The sequence below is a fragment of the Meles meles genome, chromosome 4 (assembly GCF_922984935.1).
Source record: "Meles meles chromosome 4, mMelMel3.1 paternal haplotype, whole genome shotgun sequence".
Lineage (NCBI taxonomy): Eukaryota > Metazoa > Chordata > Mammalia > Carnivora > Mustelidae > Meles > Meles meles.
The window spans coordinates 50,435,494-50,459,315 of NC_060069.1; the positions used below are offsets into that span (position 1 = coordinate 50,435,494).

General features: G+C 40.6%; 1 pseudogene; it reads right to left on the minus strand.

Moving 5' to 3' along the window:
* Positions 1 to 4,342: 4,342 nt before the first annotated feature.
* On the minus strand, positions 4,343 to 21,751 carry LOC123940679 (annotated as a pseudogene).
* Positions 21,752 to 23,822: the final 2,071 nt, after the last annotated feature.

Consider the following 23,822-nt stretch of genomic DNA (forward strand, 5'->3'; position numbering starts at 1 on the left):
TCTCACCATTATTTAGAGGACTCTTCAGGTTACATTCAACCTGGATGCCAGAAAGGAAGTTACCTCCTCCTCTTCAAATAGAATGCTTCCATGGCCTCTCACCTTGCTTGGGCACCAGTTTTGTATCAAGCAGTGGTAGAAAGCAAACAAATCCAGTCCTCAGAGCTGTTGGCTTTGTTTTACCAGTGTGAACCCAAAGCATGCTATCCTATTACAGCTCTTGAAAAAAAAGGAAAAGAAAAGAAAAGAGCGGTCGAAATCAAATCAATCCCAACCCACACACACTCCCTCAAACCATAACACGGAATTACAATCCCAAGGTGGTCAAGTGGTCTGACCACAAATATCCTGGCAGCCGTGAGATTGGACTCTTGGTTTACACAGCTGAAATAGAATGGCTGGGGCCTCTGGTTAACAAGGGGAAGGAAAGATCTATAACCAATGGGTTCCCACTGTGGGCAAAAGTTGTCAAAGCTGCCTTCAGATAGATAAGAGGGGGCTGATGGGTGAGGGCAGTTTGTGTCTGAGCAAAAATGAATAGTCAAAGAAAGGAAGAGGAAAACCCAGTCACTCAGCAGATATTGGGTGTACACAGGAAACTTCTACGTTGGGTGAGTATAATAAATGGAAAGGAAATTGAAAGATGAAAAAGGCATGAATATTACCCTCTAGGCTAGGTATGACATAAAGTAGAAACTGCTAAGTACAACAAGAAATAGATAAAATCTTATAGATGTAGTCTGATATCTGGCATTGGTGGACTATTAGTAAATGTATGATGGATGGAAAGAAGGAAAGAAGAGTAAATAAAAGTGCTCAGTTCTGGCTTTGGGAAGAGAAATGACAGGGAATTTATACTGAGTGATAAACACAATACTATATTAGACCCTAAACTGATGAGGAGGAAACTAACTTGACTGCAGTTCGTGTGTGTGTGTGTGTGTGTGTGTGTGTGTGTGTGTAGCCACTTGATTTGAAACAACTTGTCTTGGCTCTGCGTCACACTGGGTGAAATCCCTCGCCCGCTCACAAAGGGAAGACAGACCCACATATGTGGGTACCTCTCTCATTCAGAACCCAGCAGAACATGATTTGTTTCCAGGAGCGGCCTTCCTTATCCAAATGTGAGGTTGTTCCTAGCCTCCAGGGAACTCAACCCTAAGGTGTCAGTAGATACATAGATCACTTCACCACGCTGGAGCATGCCCTACTTGCTTTAGGACTCTTCATCCTACAGCATGACTCCATCACTACTATCTCTGTACATCCAAATCCTATTCCTGCTTTAAGGCTTGTTTCATGGTCATATCCTCTTGGAAGTTTCTGTAACATTCCAACAGGAAGTAATCTTTATGCAAAATTTCCTGGCACCTTGTCCCTGACTTAGGACTCTTTAATACATGCTGCCCTATTTCATAGTTTCTGGTACCTGTCCTACTTTCTCTATAAGGCTTAGGGGGCACAGGATTTGTCTTACTCATTTTTAAAAATTTTTAATTTCTATTCAGTTCCTTAACACATAGTGCATTATTAGTTTCAGGGGTAGAATTTAGTGACTCATCCATTACATATAACACCCTGTGCTCATTACATCAAGTGCCCTCCTTAATGCCCATCACCCAATTACCCCATCCCCCCACCCATCTCCCCTCCAGCAACCCTTAGTTTGTTTCCTAGAGTTAAAAGTCTCTTATGGTTTGCTCTTCTCTGTTCCCTTTTGTCTTACTCACTTTTAAACACCCAACACAAATCAAGACTAAAAAGGACTGCATAGAAGTTCAACAAATTTGGCGACAAGTAAATAATTCTGCTTATTATGTAACCAAGATAAGCTAGCTGGTACTTCTATACAAATAATTCTAAATTTCAGCAACTGAAAACAGTAAAAGTTTATCTCTCATTTATAATGCAAGTCCACTGTGAATTTACTGAAGGTTCTTCTCTACATCATTCTGACTCAAGTAGGCAAACTGACAGAGCCTTTGTTGCCCAAAACATCAGCAGTTACCATAGCAAACAGAAAGGAACATGATGAGTCAGGGACCAATTTGTAAAGGCTTTTGCTTGGAGGTGACATATAATATACACCGATATGATGTATATCATTGACCAAGGCTAGTCAAAAAGGCATGTATTATTTTAAAAGGATAAATAAATACAATTATCCTATGTGCCTAGAAATTCATCAAACAGCTCTAATGGTTAAAAAGGCTCACAAAAAAATTAACTTTTAGTCTCCAGGCTTGAGCTTCCCATTCAATAGGTATGGAGAGAAGGCAGAACCTACTAGACTACCAAAAACGAACTAGAAAATAATTTACCTAGACTCCTGAAACAAAAATCATATGGTTCCATCTTATTTTTTTTAATATTATAGATAGCTACATAGTTAGGTAGATAAATAGGTAGATAGAGATACATGCATAGGTATAAAATTTTTTTTCAATAAAATGGACCTATGAATCCATTAAATTTATTGTATACATAAGCAGTATGCTACCACTGGAAATAGATACACTGTTCTTTTTTTTTTTTTTTTAAAGATTTTATTTATTTATTTGACAGAGAGAGATCACAAGTAGGCAGAGAGGCAGGCAGAGAGAGAGAGAGGGAAGCAGGCTCCCTGCCGAGCAGAGAGCCCGATGCGGGACTCGATCCCAGGACCCTGAGATCATGACCTGAGCCAAAGGCAGAGGCTTAAACCACTGAGCCATCCAGGTGCCCCATAGATACACTGTTCTTAGTGAAACATATGAAACCATGAGAAAGCACTATATTTAATATAAATATGTGTACTTTTTCAAAGGTTAATTAAACATTATTTAATAAATATTATTATTATTATTATTGTTAGATTTTTGGTGTGTGTGCCTTAATAGCATAGGCTTTCAGAGAAGGTAGAAGTAGGAGAAAAGATTGTTGATGGGGTAATTGTAAGGCTGTATGATTTAACCTTTGACAAAGACAAGAGGTCTGTCAAAAGAAGATATAAAAGATGATAAAGATATCATTTTGCTATTGATCTTAAATGTAAGTTGCTATTGACCTTAAAATAAGTTGTTGAATTACTTCCAAACAAGTACCCAAAAGAACTAAGAGATTTCTAAGATTTTTTTGTCTTCAGTTTTACCCTAAAAAAAAAATACACATAGATAGACATGCATTTCTGGATCCAGGGATGAGGAAACAAAATTAGCAGATGTACAGAGAGGAAAAAGGGGGAAAAGAGCTAGGAGCAAGGCACTGGACTGACCAAGGCATTTGGTTTAGAATTTCAGACAATCCTCCCACAGTTACCAATTCTTGGAGCAGAAGAAAGTTCTTTTTTTTTTTAAAGATTTTATTTACTTATTTGACAGAGAGAGATCACAGATAGATAGAGAGGCAGGCAGAGAGAGAGAGAGAGAGGGAAGCAGGCTCCCTGCTGAGCAGAGAGCCCGATGCGGGACTCGATCCCAGGACCTGAGATCATGACCTGAGCTGAAGGCAGCGGCTTAACCCACTGAGCCACCCAGGCGCCCCAGAAGAAAGTTCTTATATAGAACTGAGAAACAAGTGGATCCTTAAGGAAGATAGATAGGACCGAAAGCCACTTAATGGTCATGGAGGGGAGAAATACAGTCTTGGTGATCAAAATGCTTTGTATCATATTGATTTATGAAGTATTATATAAGTTCCCCATGTCAAAGCACCACTCAAGGATCCCTAAAACCTTCTCCAAGTCCCTAAAAATGAAATTTCTCTTTTTTTAAAAAAATTGTATTTATTTATTTGATAGAGAGAGATCACAAGTAGGCAGGGAGACAGGCAGAGAGAGAGGGGGAAGCAGGCTCCCTGCTGAGAGCCCAATGCGGGGGATCGATCCCAGGACCCTAAGATCATGACCTGAGCCAAGACAGAGGCTCAACCCACTGAGCCACTCAGGTGCCCAAAAATGAAATTTCTCTTAATCCACCCATGGATTCAACTAATTCAAGAAGAAATAGAGATGGAATATCTTCAAGCATTCCCAGAGTCTCTTTATTTGCTTCCAATAATCTTTAGCTACACCCATTAAACCAGTGTCTTCCGATGCCTCGCTCCCTCGAGAAGCCTCAGAGGCTGTTGTAGTTCTGCTCCATATAACCTGGCTCCACTCGAGCACTCATCCTCCCAGTTGTAACCTTTTGATATATTCTGATTTTTCTACAGATTTATTTTGTAAAAATAAAAAGGATTCTATACTTCAAAAAAATGTAAGTACTGCAGTTCTAAAATTTTGCTTAGGGCAAATGAATTTCTTGACCACAAAGATCATGAGGAAGATATAAAGGAAGATGCATACCAGTGTGGGCTGGAGAATTCAGACCAGGGACCTGGCTCTACTTTCTTCTCTTTTGCTAGACTGAGTTCCGCGGCTGAGCCTTCTGAGACCAGTGATAGCACTAAGGCGGAGTAAGCATTCTGAATGCCATACCGCCTCAATGCCATAGTTCTCAGACCTTGTGATGTCATGAGCCATGACAAATCCTGTGGCTTCCCTGACTACTACTACTACTGCATTACAGGTGTGGCATACAGCTGTCACTTTTGGGGACCAATTACAACCAGAGATACTGTGAGGCTTCAGTCACATAATTTTATGAGTTCCTGTCTATAAAAATAATTTGATTTCTTAAGATGCATTATAAAATTCTCAGTGCCCTGAGAGGTATAGTTATTTATCAATGAAGACGGGAAACTGAATACAGAAGAGTTCATTAACGTATTTGTTTATTGTTCAGTCAAGTGTGTTTGGAAATTCTTATACTAGTAGCTGACTCGCCCAGAAAGTTTCCAACTTCAGAGTGAACGGTTTGATAGTTTTGAATACTGGGGTTGTTGTTAAAAAGCATGTGCTTTCCTATCTTGCTACCCAGAACTTCCTGGGAAGGAAAACAAAAAAGAGAAACAAAATTCTACATCACTACTCCCCTTTTAGCAGAAAACAAAGCCTTTCTTCCTCTGCAGCTTAATTTTCACCGGCCCCCACCCAGACCAACTCAGTTCATCTACATGTGATGAATTATGTGTTTTCTATCTGATCATTCCTCTACCTCACTGTTCTGGGTGAGAAGAAGCTTCCAGCCCTAAATGAAATGCTTCTGATGAAACTCAAGGTCAGAAGAAATGCTGGCACTCAGCACCTGGTTTTTGCCAGGTGACTTACGTGTGCTGTGGTCATTTACCTCTTGATAACATTTGCAACGGCATTATTAACCTCAGGCTGTAGATGAGGACTGTGAATCTAAGGTAATTTATCAGGCTGAGGGAGGTCTGTTTCTCCCACTTGATCACTGCATTTATTCAGGTCTGCTATTGCCTGAAACGTGAAGGGAGGGGTTTCAGGCAGTTGTAAATAGTTGTAAATAAATGGAGACAAGATCACCAGCAATTTCTCAACGACCGGAGAGCAGCATTATCGGGTCTTTTTGGTAGTCTTAATGTAATTCAGCTCTTGTATAGAGCTGTAGATTTCTGTGTGAGAATATGTTTCTGGTGAAATTCCTGGAATATACCATATGCAACTCAGTAGTAAATAAAGCCATAGTCAAAACTGGGTTATAGAAATGACTGAGACAAGGACTTGAGAGCCCATGTCTGCTCTTAAGAATCAGTAAACATATTCTAAGACACTTCACAGAAGATGCTCAATTACTTAAAATGTTAACTTCTTTAAACCTGTAATACTGAATTACAGAAAACCAATGATGGGTCTAAGTAGCTCAGATTTGTGTTCCAGGGAGATGTACTTACTAGGTCTACTCCCCTCCTTAACAGACCATTCTTCCCTCTTTTGATTTCCTTAGATAAGATCTCCACAAATATTTCTATGGCTGGAGATTACTTCTGAACTACGACTATACACATACATGAACATACATACAAACACATAAACACAAATGTGCCCCCACACACAGATGTCCACGAATATTCATATTTAAATTTAATTCACGCTTTAGTTTCAATCATCTTGGCTACAACTTTCAAGTTTTCTCTCTATGTAGAAAATTGATGTAGGGCAAAGAACATAGAATTTTGGTACAAATAGCTTATCTATGGATCATACTTTATAAGAGCTTTTATTTGCATTATCTCATTGCAATGATCCTCATAACAGGCTTACTAGTAGGTAAGAGAGATGTTACTAATTCATTTTTAAACATAAATAAACGGAAGCTCAGGTTCACATCATTATTACACACAAGGTAATACAACTGAACTGAAATCCAGATCATCACAACATAAATTCAGCATATTTTTTATCATAATTCTTTCTGAAAATTTACTGTGGTCCTGATATCTGCATCTATAACTATATATTTCTCTAGCTAGGTAGCTAGCTATCCATCTACCCATCCTGTTCATCTTTTTGTCTATCAATCAATCACTCTATTTATTTATCCCTCTACAATCTAGATAGCCAGCCTTATATTTTACTGTTTGAGGTTTTCCCAGAATGCCAGCAATGCTGGTGTTTATCCATTTTGGGAAAGAAATCCCCTCGCATTTGGCTGGACTGACAGACCCTCTGACCCATGGATGCCCCTCAGGACTGGAAATCTTTTCTGCTCTCCTCAGCCACGGGGATGCATTCGGCCCACCAGTGTTATGCAGAAAATTTAAATACAAGCCTTTAATTTAGCAGATCCACCCACAAGGTTCCAGAAGCTTAAGTCAGCATGAGGCTTTGGGAAAATATCACTCTGGAAAAAATAGTACATGTGAGAAAAATACTGTGAATTTAGAAGCATTTGTTTTACAAACTACAGATGCAGAGTGAAAGAAAATGACATCTCGCTTTGATATTAAGCATTCCTCCATCACACATCCATCTGCAACATGTTTTGCAGCCACTTCCCCGCTAAACCTCACGGCACACAGATCTGCACATGAGGTACAATACAGCTGACCCCGTTTTACAGATGGAGAGGAATAGAAACATGGAGAGACAAGATGAATTTCTCAAAGTTTCAGGCACTTCTCAGACATCTGGCATTGGACAGGAGTAAACTAAGTCACAGTCGCCCTTTCCTGAAGCTGGAAAAAGGGAACAGTGTTGATTCCAGGCTTTCTCTCTTGAGAGAGGCTGGTTGGCTGAGAGCTGGTTCAAAGGGGATTTATCTTGAAGCCATTTTTGTGTAGCAAAACATGAGTCTTTAGGAGATGGTGTGTTTATTTGGGGTCGTTTTGGGGGAAATGCAGGGAGTCTTGAAATGAAAAAGGCAAGACTCAGATTTTGGTCAGAATCCTGTCTCCTTAGGCAAGTTTCTTTGTTACATTGTGCTTCGGTGATCTCCCCTTTAAAATAAAGGAATGGACTAGACCAGTGGTTCTCAAGGTATGATCCTCAGGCCAGTAGACTCAGCATCATCTCAGGACTTGTTAGAAATGTGAATTCTCAAGCCTTACATTTTACCAACTGAATCAGAAATGCTAGGGGTGGAGGCTGACATCTAGTTTCTGAAGCCTTCAGGTGCTTCTGGTGTGCTTGCTGAAATTTGAGGACAACTGGATCAAAACTTCTCTAAAGGCCTTCTATCGCCAAGATTCCAAATCCATCATGTTATTGACACCATGAATTGAATCTCTCAGATAACCTTAAGAATATTTTGGGCTCGGGGCGCCTGGGTGGCTCAGTGGGTTAAGCCTCTGCCTTCGGCTCAGGTCATGATCTCAGCGTCCTGGGATCAAGCCCCGCATCGGGCTCTCTGCTCAGCAGGGAGCCTGCTTCCCCCCTCTCTCTGCCTGCCTCTCTGCCTACTTGTGATCTCTCTCTCTCTGTCAAATAAATAAAATCTTAAAAAAAAAAAAAAGAAGAGTATTTTGGGCTCAGGGTGCCTGGGTGGCTTAGTGGGTTCAGCATCTGCCTTCAGCTCAGGTCATGATCCCAGGGTCCCAGGATGGAGCCCAGTCTTGGACTCCCTACTCAGTGGGGAGCCTCCTTCTCCCTTTTCCCTCTGCTCCTCCCCACTGGTTGTGCTGTCTCTCTTACTCTCTCTCAAAAAAATTAATTAATTAAATATTTAAAAAGAGGTACTATTTTGGGCTTTTCAAAGCTTATATTAGTCAATTTTCAAGTTCTGTGAAGAAAGTAGGTGTTAATATTCTCTCTACTTCAGTGGCAGAGAAATCGAGGTACAAGCTTCCAGAGCCTATAGGGATGAAGATGTGAACGAGTATAGTGTAATATCTCTCTTCCCCTCCTCCCCAAATAAAATGCACTTATCCTTTCTTCCTGCAACTCAGGTTTTTGAAACACAGTTGACCAAAAGAGAGAATGAACAGACCTGGAACTCAGGGGTATTCTCCCATTTACTTAATGAGCTTAGTAAGATGGTACTAGCCGTTACCTTGCAGTCCCTGGGTAAAATCTGGTGTAATATTAGTTGCTGGTTTCTACCTCTCTAGAATGATAGAAGGATATATGAAATAATGTAAACTAAAGTTTTTATAATTCATCAGAAGCAAAATATAATTTAGAAACATTTCATGAGCACAGGTTTTACAGTGAGTCACCTGATTAGGGACTTTGAAATTTCCTCTTTCCTCTAAGAACATAGCCTGACATGTAGTAGGTGATGAGCAGATATGTATTGAATCACATTGGTCTTGCAGATTTCTGTGGGATACAGTGTTCTGTTCTAGACGTAACTAAAGGAAAATGGCAAGTTGAACTGTGAACAGGTCAATCAGACCTGAAGAGATTCCAAACCTTGTCAGAGAGGAAACAATGAAAGAAATAGCAGACATTTAATCCAAGGGGAAAAAATGGTATTGGTGGAAAAGGAATGGCCATATTCAAACAGCAGAAGAGGAGAAGATCTTCCATCTAGAACATGAAGTAATGGATACAAAGAACCAGGACTCTTCTCAGCAACCATGAGTTTACAATTACTGACGTTTGTGCAGTCGGAGAGGACTGGAAACTGATACAGTAGAAGCGATTTAAAAAGTTGGAAAGGTAGTGCTAGCAGTTGAGTTGGAGGAGAGGAGAATCTCAAAGCTTGGATTATATGCTTGTGACACTTGGTCTTCTGTTATTAGGCCTAATCCGTTCTCCTCAATTTCCTGCCTTATTCTGAGCCCTGGGAAATTGAAATCCTGACCTTATCACCTGGGGAGAGTTGCTTTTTGACTTCAGATTGGGTTGCAAAGTGGGAAATGCAGGTAAGAATTCAGAGGAGTGGAGAAGAGAGCACATACTGTTTTTATCCCATATCTATCACTATCTCCTACATACGTGAGGGTCAGACAAGGGTCGTATTGTAGAGACCCTCTTCCATACTTCAAATCTTGTCAGATCCTTAGAACAGCGTTCGATTCCTGTGCTCCTTTGGATCTTGGCGGGGGGTGGGGGGTGGGTAACTCCTTCAAATGTTGTTAATCTTGAGCTCCTTTATTCCTTGCTGGTCCTTCTAAATTTGTCTACGTCTAGACAAACAGTCCATTCAGTAAACTCTCTTCAGTTACCATATGGAATAGCATCCAATGAGCTGGTTGGTTGCTTCAGAGCAAGGGAATCTTTAATCTGTCGTGATCATGGGGAGGGCTTGTTAAACAGCAGATTACTAAACCTCACCCCCAGAATTTCTGACTCAATGGATCTGAAATAGGGTCCAAGAATTTCAGCTCTAACAAGTTCTCAGGCAATGGTGATATTGCTGTCTGGGGACTATGTTTTGAGAAAGTCAAACACAGCCTGATGGTGATTCTCAAATGTGGCCACAAATAAGAATTACTTCCTGAACCACATACAAATATAGATTCTTGAAATTCCCTTTGGTTCTCCTGAAACAAGACCTAGAAGTTTGGAGTCCTGAAATGCATAATTCCTAAATTTTCTCAGATGAATACAATAAAGTTGGATTATCTCTCCAAGATGCTTCCAAAGTCTGAGATAATGAGAAAGTGAGCTGGTCCTTACTCTCTTCCTTTGGCTTGAGAGTCATGAGAAGGCTCTGACCCTGCCTGAGAAAGCAATAGGAAACTCATTCCTTCTCTTCCTCCAAGACCCAGGTCAGCAGCTTCAACTTTGGAGAGGGGTGGCTTCTCTGAATAGCTAAAGGAGAGATCACCTCATTCTCCCTTGTTTCATATCAGTACCCAGCACACAACTTTTGAGTGAGTGTACCCATCACACTGCGCTGGCATTGTTGGCTCTTAGAGCTGTCTCTCAGGGAAAATGGTGAGCTCTTGGAGCACAGAGGTTGCATCTTACGAGTTTTGAAGGGGCAGCACTTAACCCTCAGCACATCTTTGTATCATCAAGACAGCTGGCCTGACACAGAGTAAGTTCTAGGCGTGGGGATGGGAGGGGAGATGGTTGAATAAATGAATGAAATGATGAAATGAATGAACAGACATTGTTCTTCCTCGTCTTTTCTATGACATCAACACAAAATAATGATAAACCTTTATTTGGCCCTTGAAGGTTGATTTTAGTGAGTATCTTTGCTAATGCAGAGGGATTTGAAATGAGTCAGATGCCCTCATATATCTTTTCTGTCTTTTAACTTCTTGGTTCAACAAGTAATTGAAAGGAATCAATCTCCCCCTGACTGACAGTTTTGACAGCTGCTGTTCTCAGGATGTCAGTGGGTAATCTGTTATTCTCCTTGCCAACTAAAAACTGAACAGAGACATATGCACTGTCAATCTCACTCCTCTGATCTCACTCCTGGTGCCCAGTTCCCCCACTGTTGCCTTGTGGTACTCTTCCCTCCCCTCTTGTCAGCGAAGTGCCTTTACACTCTAAGCTAGAAGCTGGATTCGAGAGCTCATCTTCTCTGACTATTATTACAGTGGAGTCTCCAGGTTTGCAAACGAAGAGCATCATAAATGTAAAGTTGTTCAAATAATACATGCATCTTTTCTCTATGCTTAGCCACGGGAAGTGGATATTAAAATGAATAAGAGTAATGATAAAAAGGGAGCTAGCAGCATGGGTATAATTAAGCCGAATAGCTCTAGTGCACACACACACACACACACACACACATACACACATGCACAAAAGCTCTGAACATTGACTTCCTCTGGGGCACACCCCAGTACACCCAAACCTCGCCTCAGAAAGGTATGTAACACCTGTCATCATAATGTAAAGCACACACCTACGTTCACCCTCCTGTCTACAACCAGGAAATAAATTTCACTTCCTGAGTCAAAAACTCTTTCAGCCCCTGGGAGAAATTTAAAACAAAACAAAACAAAAACCGAAAACAAAAACAAAAACGTTATTTTTTCCTATCCTCTTGAATACTGATACAAATGCAATTCCTTCAGTTGCTAAGATGACAGGTACTAAAAGATGAGGATTGATACAGGGGGATTTGATTTGTATTCGATGCTATAAGCACGTTTCATCTGTGCCAGTAAAATTAGCTAGCAGCATCATAGGGACATTTTGACTCTCAGAGCTGCTCTACAGATCCCCTGCGGGGGCAGGGGGGCGTCTTCTAGAGAATTCACTGGGGAGTATAAGCTCTGTGCAGGCTCAGGCACTCTGGGTGGGGCTGCTACCATCTCCACTTTCTCCCCTGGAGCATTTAAAAACCTACAAAGAACCAGTCACGCAGACTAGGTTACACCTACCTTCCTGTCTCAAGAGCTCTGGGTCCAAATCACCCCTAGGATGAAAATTAGGAAGCATTTCCTCATTACCCTGGTAAGCCGATCCTGTGAGAACACAGTCTCCAGGTTACTTTTTCATTTGGAAACTTTGTGCATTCCTGTAACCCTTTTCCTCCAAAGAGGTTAGTCACACAAAAATCTTTCCTAAGATTCTCTCCTTTTAAGGAAACAACATATTCCCTAGAAAATTAACTTGTGTATAATGTGTATGACTTTGTTAACCCCAGAAGTTTCTCTTGCTCTTTACTTTGCTTTTCTGTACTTTGGAGACCCATGTATCTTCCATCTAGAGAAGCACCAGGAGAAGCTCACACATTTCCAAGGACCTTAGGGAATCCATCTCTTTCCAACTGGCTTCTTTCATAGCCCTTTTTAACCTGGCACAAAAATGCCGCTGAGATGGAGCCTGGGCTAGTAAGGAGTTTCCCTTCTGTTCATTAAATAATCATGGTCAATTTCTTAGACTTCAAGCTGCTAGTTTCATAGACGAGAAGGTCCTTCAGAAAAAGAGCTTAAAGGCCCTTGTTATAAATGCCACATTTGACAGGTGGCAGAGTGAGAGCAGAGAGAAGAGATTTGTCTGACATCATTAAAAAAACTCGTTTCATTACTTCCACCTTTTGTTCGTCTTGTTATTGTTATGTCTTTTGTGCCATGCTTAGTATTCATGATAGTAACCATATATATCATGGACTTTTGGAGATATTAAGCCTAGAATAAAGCAGAATTAATTGCTCAGGGTATCTTCCTTACCAGTTGCATGATCTTGAGAATGCACTGGCCTTCTCTAGGTCTATATGTCTCAGTTAATAGGACCAGTGGAGCGGGGATACTGAATGTGCCTTCAAGCATTAATTCTCTCTGGGTTATGCTCTCAATGACTGATAATTATCAAGGTGATTGTTATCTCTAGTGGCATGGATAAACAAGAGTTAAATGAGTGTATTTATGCACACAGGGTTAATATACATGTATTATGCACACAAGATAATCTCTAAAAGCATATTGCCTTAACATTTAATTAATTTTATATTATGATTTATTTTATTCTATGGGGTTAAATGAAGAGAAATCCTGATTTAGAATTTTGAGTCCTAATTTCACTCTAGCATTTCTATTTAATTTTACTATATGACTGTAGGCAAATCACTTACCTTTACTAAGTTTCAATGTCTTCATCTGTGAAATGATAGCAGATGTACCAATCTAGGGATATATCTATCTAGGGAAAGAGGAGAAATTTTATACTGCATTTCTCCAAACATCCTTCTAGTTCTACCATTCAGCAAAATCTGATCTCTCTAAATATGCCTGTCTTTATATATGAAATACCTAGATTATTTGGGCATAAAGGCAAAGAGTGGGGGTACAAAAAAAGGCAAAGAAGATGGTAAAAACAGAAGTTCCAGGGAGTTCCCTCCTTGGTTGATGATGATGAGTATTTGTTGAGAACGCAAGGAGAGCATGATGGAGGCAGGAAGAAGCCAGTGTTAATGTGAACCTTCTCTTCCTAGGACTCTGCTTCACTCCTCCTATAATCTGAATCTGGTTTGCTTTAGAGGCAAAAAGTCCCTGGACAGCCACAGTTGGTGCTCTTCATTGAATCACAATTACTGTCAGAGAAAACCATATTCTTCTAAGGTCTAGCAATAACTTTACAAACTCTGAATTTAAAAATTATGAACTCTTAATTTAAACAAATTAATTCATTTACATTGATAGTGATTTTAGCTAAATGACTTATTGTTTTTATAATAAAAGAAAAACATAGAAGGGAAAGCCTTATATCTATACTCCTATATAAGCCTAGTAAAGACTTATATCTATACTTTGAGTTATAGCTTTGTGGTACTGAAAGATAATTTTTTTTACAAAGACTTTATTTATTTATTTGAGAGACAGAGATCACAAGTAGGCAGAGAGGCAGGCAGAGAGAGAGGAGGAAGCAGGCTCCCCACTGAGCAGAGAGCCCGATTCGGGGCTCTATCCCAGGACCCCAGGATCATGACCTGAGCCGAAAGCAGAGGCTTTAACCCGCTGAGCCACCCAGGTGCCCCCTCTTTCTTTCTTTCTTTTTTTTTTTTTAATATTTATTTATTTATTTGACAGAGAGAGAGAGATCACAAGTAGGCAGAGAGGCAGGCAGAGAGAGAGGGGGAAGCAGGCTCCCCACCGAGCAGAGAGCTAGATGTGGGCCTGATGCGGGACTCAATTCCAGGACCCTGAGACCACGACCCGAGCCGAAGGCAGAGGCTTTAACCCACTGAGCCACCCAGGCACCACTGAAAGATAATTTCTAATAGAAAACCACTAAAATATATTGTTACCCCCCCAAAAACTCTATTTCTTAATGAACATCATATAGAAGCAAGAAATAAAATTTGTCTTGGTCTCTGGCTTCAGTACAAGCACATACCAATAAGCTGAGGGCTCTTAGGCATGAGGTCAACACTGACATAGGATAGTTTGCTTAGAAAGTTGCTATAGTCTCACACTTGGTGACACATACGCACCTACCCAAACCATTGAGAAATGGGGGCAGAGGTACCTGGCATACTAAGAGAATTTTTATCACCAGGCCAGTAAGGATAAATACATTAGATTACTTGGAGTGCTCTTCACCACAGGAATAAGTCATGTTCCAGTATAGAAGATACTGTTTTGTTGGGAAGCATTCTTTACGGAGAAGGGTGTGGCAGGATAGTTTACTTCTCCACTATTTTTTTTTTCCTCCTCCCCCAGCCATAATCCCACTCCTTATGGCAAGCAGGCACATTCTGATTTGCTGTAGAGGGCGACGGAAGTCAGCATCCTGTATTTTAGGACGTAACTGCCATAGATTAGCTATTTATTATGTGAGCAGCCTGAAAATTATTTAGATAATAACAGAGCACAATTAACTACGCAGAGGTATTTTAATCAACCACAAGTCAGCATGTGTGGTCGAAAGACAGTCTCTTTGCTTAATGACCTTGATGAGGTTACTTCCTTCTTCAGGGTCTCAGAGGGATTGAACCAGACCAGGGGTGCTGAACATTAAAATCCCCTGGGAACCTGTGAGAACTGCTGATGCCCCAGCCCTGACACCACACCCCCAGCAAATCAGACTCCGTGGTGGTGGGGTCCGAGCATTGGTGTGTTTTGAAGGCTCCCCAGGGATTCTGATGTGCAGCCAAGTCTGAGAGGCACAGGTTTCTTCTCAAGGCAAGCAGTGGAAGGCATCAATGACAGAAGAGAATCGACCTTGGAGTTAAACTTTGAACTCTAGCATATAAAAAAGAAGGATATTTGGAAGTGGACATGCATCTGTTGGGCCTACTCATGGGGAACATGCTCCAGAATCTTGCCACTGAGCAGATGACAAGTTGAAAACCCCAAAACTGGTGCGCTTGGGTGGCTCAGTCGGTTAAGCATCTGATTCTTGACTTGGGTTCAGGTCATGATCTCAGGGTTGTGAGATCGAGTCCTACGTCAGGTTCTGAGATCAGCGTAGAGTCTGCTGGAGATTCGTCCTCCTTCTCTCTCTCTCTCTCTCTCAAATAATCACTCAACCAATCATTGAAAACCTTAAAACTAAAGTCTCAAAAGATCACTTAGCTTGTTTGAGGAAAACCAAGATTGCTGTTTCCCATGGTAATATTCAAATCCTAATGTTGTTTTTTTTTTTTTTTTAGTTTTTCATGAGTGAAGTTGCTTGAGAAATAATACACCACCCAGCAAAATAGCACCCCAAAAGTGCTATTGCCTCATTCTGGCAAGGAAAACTGTTTTTTCCCTTAGGCCTTGCTTCGTAGGCTGGAGTTGCCATGGGAAGCAAGGCTTTATTGGGATGCCAGAACAAACAGGCTCTGAAACCACCTTAGCACAACTTAGAGAGCTGCCTATAAATCAAAGAAAGCCCTAGGGTCAAAGCCACTTAGACACACACATACACACTCACACATACACATACTCCCAGAAAAATATTACAAAGGAGAAGGTGTGTCAGGGAAATCCAACTAAAATTACTGCACGTAAGTAATAATAACCGAAATTTATGTGTCCCTTTCATCCACAGTTCTCAAAAGACACAGAATGTGCTAACATCACCTGTCTTTTGAAAGTTTTCCAGCATTCTGAGGGAGAAAAGAGGAGGGATTCTGCATATAAAGTTAGGCAGGTAGAAGTGGCTGTGAGGGGCCATCCACTCCTTTCTTCTGGGCTCAGGCGCAGTCACAGAGAAACCAAGTCCTTTCTCTCCCTCCCATTGGCAGTGTCAGTTCTCCACCATTCCAGGGTATCATCTTCCACCCACTCTGTTTTTCTCCAGGGGACTTCCTACCGGTAATCATTCTGCTGGGATGAAATTGTAATGCAGTATCTCTTAACACAACACTCATGTGCCAGTGTGGGCTTTAGGCAGGCTAACGTCCTTCAGCCTGGCCACTTCTTTTCCCCATTCTTCCCATGTACTCAGTTTCCTCCTTTGCCATGAATGCCCACGATCCCACTAAAGAGTAAACTCTTTTGATGCTAGGAAAGAGTATCTTGTTATCCTTAGAGACCTAACAATACCCAGCTAGCTTTGATATTTAAAAATATATATTTCTATCTATATATTTCTATCCCTACCCTATAATTCTGATATTCGTGTTCAAGATCACATGATTCTGCTCTACCATCTGTAGAAATGCAGAGAGCCAGGCCCCATCCCCAGCTAGATGGGACTCGGTAGATGTCAGGTGTCTCCTTTCCCTCCTTATTCTATCTGTTTCTCCCACTCAAGAATAGAGGCAGCGGGGGCGCCTGGGTGGCTCAGTGGTTTAAGCCGCTGCCTTCGGCTCGGGTCATGATCTCAGGGTCCTGGGATCGAGCCCCGCATCAGGCTCTCTGCTTGGCAGGGAGCCTGCTTCCCTCTCACTCTCTCTGCCTGCCTCTCTGCCTACTTGTGATCTCTCTCTGTCAAATAAATAAATAAAATCTTTAAAAAAAAAAAAAAAGAATAGAGGCAGCGATGCTGTCAAGAATGATACCCACACTACTTGTCTAAATGAGTTCTAATTTCTCTATTCATTGGTAGAGAGAATATGGGCAAGTTCCTTTATCTCTCTGAGCTTCCAATGTACTCAGTGAGGAACTCAAATGAATTGTGAAAGCTGTATGTACAAAAATATGTCAGCTGTTTTCTCCTTTTCCTCTAATGTTATGAGAACAGAGTGGCGACACATACAAAATCTTCTTAAATATTTCCTCAGAAAAGTTTTACAGCAACTTGGTAAGAGTTTTTTTTGTTTTGTTTTTTGTTTTTTCCTGCCCAGTACTACTTGGGTTTGTTTTGGTCACAGTCTCGAAACCACAGTTTGACGATCACTCATACAGTGCAAAGATTTGGTACCTGCAATTCTTTCTCCACTGTGTATTTTTCTCAGGTCTTTGACCCGGCACTTTAGCTAAAACTAAACTTCAAAGACGTCCTAAGCTAGAACTTCAAAGTCTTCCTACAGGGTCAATTAGCACCTATAAAATTTATCTCTGTTGTCACTAATGACTATTAAACCGAAGTGGGGGCTAATGAGGAATGCTCACCACCACCTCCTGAGACTGTTGTTTTCAGTGGAGAATAACCCTTCAGCCTCTACATTGACTCTCCAATATGTGATTGGTGTAAGATTCATTAAATATTTTAGGTTGTTTTTGTTTTTTTAATGATTCTTTCAAATAAGGAGTTTTCCCATATACCTGTGTGCCTGCTAAAAAGCATAGCTTTGGGGCCTGCCTGGTCCTTAAAGTAAGTTACCAAGACTTCTTGATGAAATGAGAACTCACCTTCCAGATGTATGTGAGATCCAAAAATCAAGTGAGCACATCAATAGCAGACACATTATCTAGGTCATAAGGCAAGGCTGAAATCAAATCTGATGCCTCTGCCATTTTGTAGTCTCTTCATCTTGAACAAGTTCATGTGCCTTTGTAAGATGGAGCTAATGAAAATACAAGGAGCTGTAGTGAGTGAAAAGGATGAATACAAAATACTCAGGGATCCCTAGCATTTGGTGACCCTGTGAATGTTTCTTTATTAATAAAGGCAAATGATATTTAAAGCCAATGGTTAAAAAATGGTCTTAAAGTTTGAATTGCTGTTATATTTTAGGGATCTTTTCTTATATGAAGATCTCTCTCAAATGATCATGTAATTATAGGTAATATTTCTATATAACATAGATAAAATGATTCAACATGCAGCTATTTGCCCTGGGTCTTATTTATATCTTCTAATTATAAAATTAGCATGTTCTAAATCTGTTTGGGAAGAACAAAAAAATACAAAGGAACAGGGAAAAAACAACAACAACAACAACAACTCCACCTATATACAATTACCCAGACATCTGTTATTTTGTCACTTTCTCTTTTAAATAATTTTTACCATCAGGAATACTACTGAAATAAAAATAAAAACAAGTGTTTCAGATATATATGGAATTTCTGATAAATGTGAGAAAATTACTGGTTATTTTGCTAATAAATATTTGGTTCTTTTTATTATTATTTCCACTTTCTTTGGATTCTTCAACCTCTTCAGAGTAGGATTCTCACCTCCGACTATACATTTGAATCACCTGGGGAGCTTCAACAACAGACTGAATTGAAGGTCAGCCTTCACCCCTGATCAATTACCATAGGCGCTGACAGAGGGCTGGACATCTGCATTTTTAAAATTTCTCCAGATGAGTCTAATTTACATCTAAGTTCAGAAAGCCCTGCTTCAGAGGGACTGAATCCTTCACAAAAGGTACCCATCTTTCCTATCCGAAAACAGTGGTGCCAAACCTTCCTTCCAGACCTGCTGTGTGGCCAAACCAATCTCTTCTCAGGGTCAAAACTCCTGGAAAAGCCTATAATCCTTGAACTATAATCCAGAACTATAATCCTTAGCTCCTTTGCTGGGCCCCTCTATATACCCTTCCTTCTTTACCACTGGTCTTTGGAAGGTTACAGGTTATAACGTATCAGTATATTTCATTTAAAAAAATAGAGCTACTCTACGACCCAGCAATCACACTACTGGGTATTTACCCTAAAGATACAAATGTAGTGATCCGAAGGGGCATGTGCACCCCAATGTTTACAGCAGCAATGTCCACAATAGCCAAACTATGGAAAGAACCTATATGTCCATCAACAGATGAATGGATAAAGAAGATGTGGTATATATATACAATGGAATACTATGCAGTCATCAAAACAAATGAAATCTCATCATTTGCAACAACGTGGATTGAACTAGAGGGTATTATGTTGAGTGAAATAAGTCAATCAGAGAAAGACAATTATCATATGATCTTGCTGATATGAGGAATTTGAGAGGCAGGGTGGGGAGGTTGTGGGGGGTAGGGAAGGAAAAAATGAAATAAAATGAGATCGGGAGGGAGACAAACCATGAGACTCTTAATCTCACAGAAGAAATTAAGGGTTGCTGGGGGCTGGGAGGGTAGGGAGAGGATGGTTGCGTTATGGACGTTGGGGAGGGCATGTGCTATGGTGAGTGCTATGAGGTGTATAAGCCTGATGATTCACAGACCTGTACCCCTGGGGCAAATAATACATTATATGTTAATAAAAATAATTTTTAAAAAATTGATTAGTTTGCAAATTCTTTTTTTCCTTCACAGCTTTTTCCTGTCAAGTTCTCCACCCCCAAACTCTTACTCTTCAACTTTAACACTGCCTTCTCCTGATTTACTAGGCAGAATGATATCATGAAGGAAAAAAAGTTTTCAGCAAGAAGCTGGTGGTGAGTTTGGTTCTTAGCCTTGCCAGCCACCACATGATGGACGGACTGAATGAGTAACACACTGTAAGCCCATGGGACCCTACGTAGCACATTCTAGGAGGAACTGTTTTGTTCACTTCCCTTTTCCCCATCTTCTACCTCTCTTTTGGATCCTTTCCCAGAGAAGATGGATACTTTTATTCACCAGAGTGCTGTGAGAATGTTTCCCAGAGAGACATTCCTACTCCACAGGGGGAAGCTGACTGCACTGCCTGGTCACTCTTTTGTGAGGATGAGCCACATCACAGAAAGAAGGAGAACATGGGAAATAAGAGAGTGAGAGAGTGATGGGCTATGGTAATACCTCTATGTCCTCTTCAAGAGAATGTAGTCTATAACTGCATTATTTTTTAAGGTTTCTTCACCATTGGATTTTTGCTTCAGTTGGTTAGTTAGTTTGGGGTCAGGGAAAACATGTGGATGGGCAGAAGCTGTCCTTAGGGCAACCAAACTATATTCCTCTTCTTTCCAAAAACAGACTAATTCCAAGTGTAGCAATCAAAAGAGTTTCCTGAGGGTTTACTACATGCTGCTCTGTATTGGTAAACCTCAAAATGGCACTCTAAGGGAGGATATATTCTCTAACAAAAGAAAACTACTCGTGTTTTCCATGTATATGGCATCATTTTCCACCTCAAATTCTTGCTTATGCTTCCTTTGGAAAGACTTCCTCTTCATCACCTGAATTCCAAAAAAATTTCAAGTCTTGATGGGAATGCATTCCTCTTCTAAATGCTCTTAACATTGACCTATAGTTCTCTTCTTTTCTAATCTCTTTTTTTTTTTACTTTCATTTGAGTTCCAATGTCTCATAATGTTTTATAAGTTCTGTTAGACAATACTACAATCTTCATGATGTGATTTTATAGCAATGCTTACCACAGAACACATAGCAGGTACTCGATGAATTTTTTTTTAAAGATTTTACTTACTTATTTGACAGAGAGATATCACAAGTAGGCAGAGAGGCAGGCAGAGAGAGAGAGGAAGGGAAGCAGGCACCCTGCTGAGCAGACAGCCCGATGTTGGACTCGATCCCAGGACCCTGAGATCATGACCTGAGCTGAAGGCAGAGGCTTAACCCACTGAGCCACCCAGGTGCCCTCGATGAATATTTTTTAAGTGGGTATTTTTTTTTATTATTTGTACTTAAGCCTACAAACCAACCAACAAAACTGGTACTATTATCATGATTAAAATTAAAATACAAAACAACTTTCTACAAATACTAGAATGATGAACAAATGAGCAGTTGGAGTAAATCAGCACAGGGGTAGAGGAAATCAATGAAGCACATTATAGTTTAACACTTTACCATAAAAATTGTAAAGTAAAGCCTCGCAGTCTCAGAAAATAGAAATAATCCTTCATCACAAGTCGTTATATTTTTACTTCCTATTCTTGAGGTTAGATTCTAAAACCTAAAGATATCCAAATTAATATTATATCTTGTTATCTCTAGCCAGGAACATCTTTCATCATGTTGTCCATAGAAGCCAATGCTACTGAAACATCTTTGATTAGTCTCCAATCTTACCCCCTCAATGGATACAAGAAGCATAAAGGCCCTAAAATACAAATCCTAAAAGTACTACAGCCACTGACTAAATTGAGATCGAAAAATATACTCATTGTCACACATCTGTAGGCTATATTCACAGAGTAATATGGGAATAAATCCATTATTTGTGAAGTATTAAAGTACTTAGTGGATTATTTTGTTATTCTATGGCTATCCCTAGCAGTTTCTAAGAAGGACTCCAAATCTCTGGCAGAATTTTGCTGGAAAAGGATCTGGCGCTGCAGGGATTCCTGTCCACAGTTGCGGAGCTGATTGTTCCAGGTCTAGTTTTTCCAGGCTTGGGAGCAGCAGGTCTGACTGTTCCAGGGATGGTTGCTCTAAGACTGGCTATTCCAGGTCTGGTTGCTCCATATTGGAAGGTTTCCAGGTCTGGCTGTTCCATATTGGAAGGTTTCCAGAAGTGTTCATCAGGTATCCTGGAGAGAAGAACAGAAGCCTGGGTATTCTGTAGTTGCTGAGGTGTTCTGAGTCACAGTCTTGCTATTCTTTGGCTAGGTGTTTTTCTGCAACCTCTTACATTTCATTCTCTGGTTCTAGAACCAGGTCTTAACCTTCTTATTGCTAAGGTTCAGAATGTTGGAAAGTTCTTACATCTTCTAGAGACTGAGGTATTTCTGTTTTTGTAATATAGCATTGATGACATATAGCTGGGTCTGACAGAACATGTTTTTGCTTGTTTTGTTTTTTAAGATTATACTCATTTATTGGGCGGGGGGGGGGGGGCGGGGTAGAAAAAGCACAAACAGGGCAGGAGGGGCAGAGGAAGAGGGAGAAGCAGACCCCCTGCTCAGCAGGGAGCCTGACACAAGGCTCAATCCCAGAACCCCAGGATCATGACCTGAGCCAAAGGCAGACATGTAACTAACTGAGCCACCCAGGTGCCGCAAGAGAACAGAGTTCTGATCTGTTTCTTGCCCCTGGGTTGCATCTTTCTGCTTCACCATGCTCTCCTCTATAGAAGAGAGTAGTAGTTTTACTCTGAGACTGGTGAAAAACTCAGGACTGGCCTGAATAAGCATAACCATGGAGGGAGGAAGAAGAGAGATAGTCCCTGAGTGGGGTGTTTCACCTGACGACATTTGCAAGGATGCATAATTTTCTTCAGAGCCATAAATTTCAGGCATTGAAGAAGAGCCCCTAGAACTGAAGGCTTTGAGGCAAGGTGGGCATTGGGCCCGGAGCTGGACCCACACTCATGTTGCCTTTCGAATTCTCGGTTAATACTATCTCTCATTAAGTAGTTTTTGAATTAATGATATTCCCAGTAGCCCATAGTTGTCATTTTTTTCTCCTTGCCTTTAATGAGGTTTATAAGAGTATGACTGAAATGTAGCTGTAAGACCTTAGCATTTCTCCTGGTAATAATGCTTATTATTGCTATTATTCTAATTCTTATTATATGTTATTGAACAACAATTTTTACATACCATTTCTTGAAAGTTATGAAAACAAAAAATTCCTCTCAACTTTGGCTAAGCCAAAGTTGGCTCTTTCTTGTGTTGGTTCTTTCCACAGTTTGGCGACTGTGATCATTGCTGCTATGAACATTGGGGTACATTTGGCCCTTCTTTTCACTACATCTCTATCTTTGTACCCAGTGGCGCAATTGCAGGGTCATAGGGTAGCTCTATTTTAAATTTCTTAAGGAAACTTTACACTGTTTTCCAAAGTGGCTGCACCAACTTGCATTCCCACCAACAGTGTAAGAGGGTTCCCCTTTCTCCACATCCTCTCTGATACATGTTATTTACCGTCTTTTTAATTTTGGCCATTCTAATTGGTGTAAGATGGTATCTCAATGTCTGATTACTTTCTTAAGTTCTACTTCTAGGTATGAAATTACCAGCCACTATTTCCTTTTTAGTATGGTAAACCTACAAAACTAAAAGAAAGATAATGTGAGTGGTGATCTTTAGCATTGTGGTTCTTTACCAGGATTGAGGTTCAGAGCATGATATGATGTAAAAAACCGAGGCCTAGAACCCAAGAGAATTGGCTTCTAACCCTAAATTGACCTCCAGCCCACAGAAGGAGCAGGAGTTCTTGCTCTGTCTCACCCAGGTGAAGTGTGGGACGCTTCTGAGTTCCTCACTTTGGGCCAATTTGAGTAGGCAATTTCTGAACTTGAGTATGTATCAGAATTATCTGGCAGGCTTATTAAAATGGAAATTTCTGGGCCTTAACCCAAGAGTACCACATTCAGAGGTCTGGTTGGAGTTTAAGTATTTGCATTTCTAACAATTCCCAGATGTTGCTGATGTTCCTGGTCTGAGGACCACACTTTCAAAAACAACTGAGCTAGAGCACCTGTTCAGAAAAGACCAGGATGGTGAGGATGCAAGGGAAATGCCTTCATTTTCAAAAATAAGACATAATATATACAAATCAAAGCAAGACCTTTATCTCAAAAAGTACAGAGAAAAAGATCACCAGATCTTTCCCCTTTAGCCCAACATGCTCCTGGGGACTCCTGATTAATTTTTTGTCCATAATGCTGCATCTCAGAGATGAAGTGCTTACCCTCTAATATTCTAGGACAGATGTGATTCTAAACCCCATTTCTTGGTTTCCCAGAAAATAGCTGAGATAAGGTAGAATTCTTCAGAATTGAGACATCTAGGTGGCTTAGTTGGTAAGCATCAGACTCCTGGTTTCAGCTCAGGTCATGATCTCAGGGTTGTGAGATCATGCCCCATGTTGGGCTCCATGCCTCAGTGCAGAGTCTGCTTGAGAGTCTTTCCCTTTCCTTCTTCTGTTCCTCTCCCCTTATTT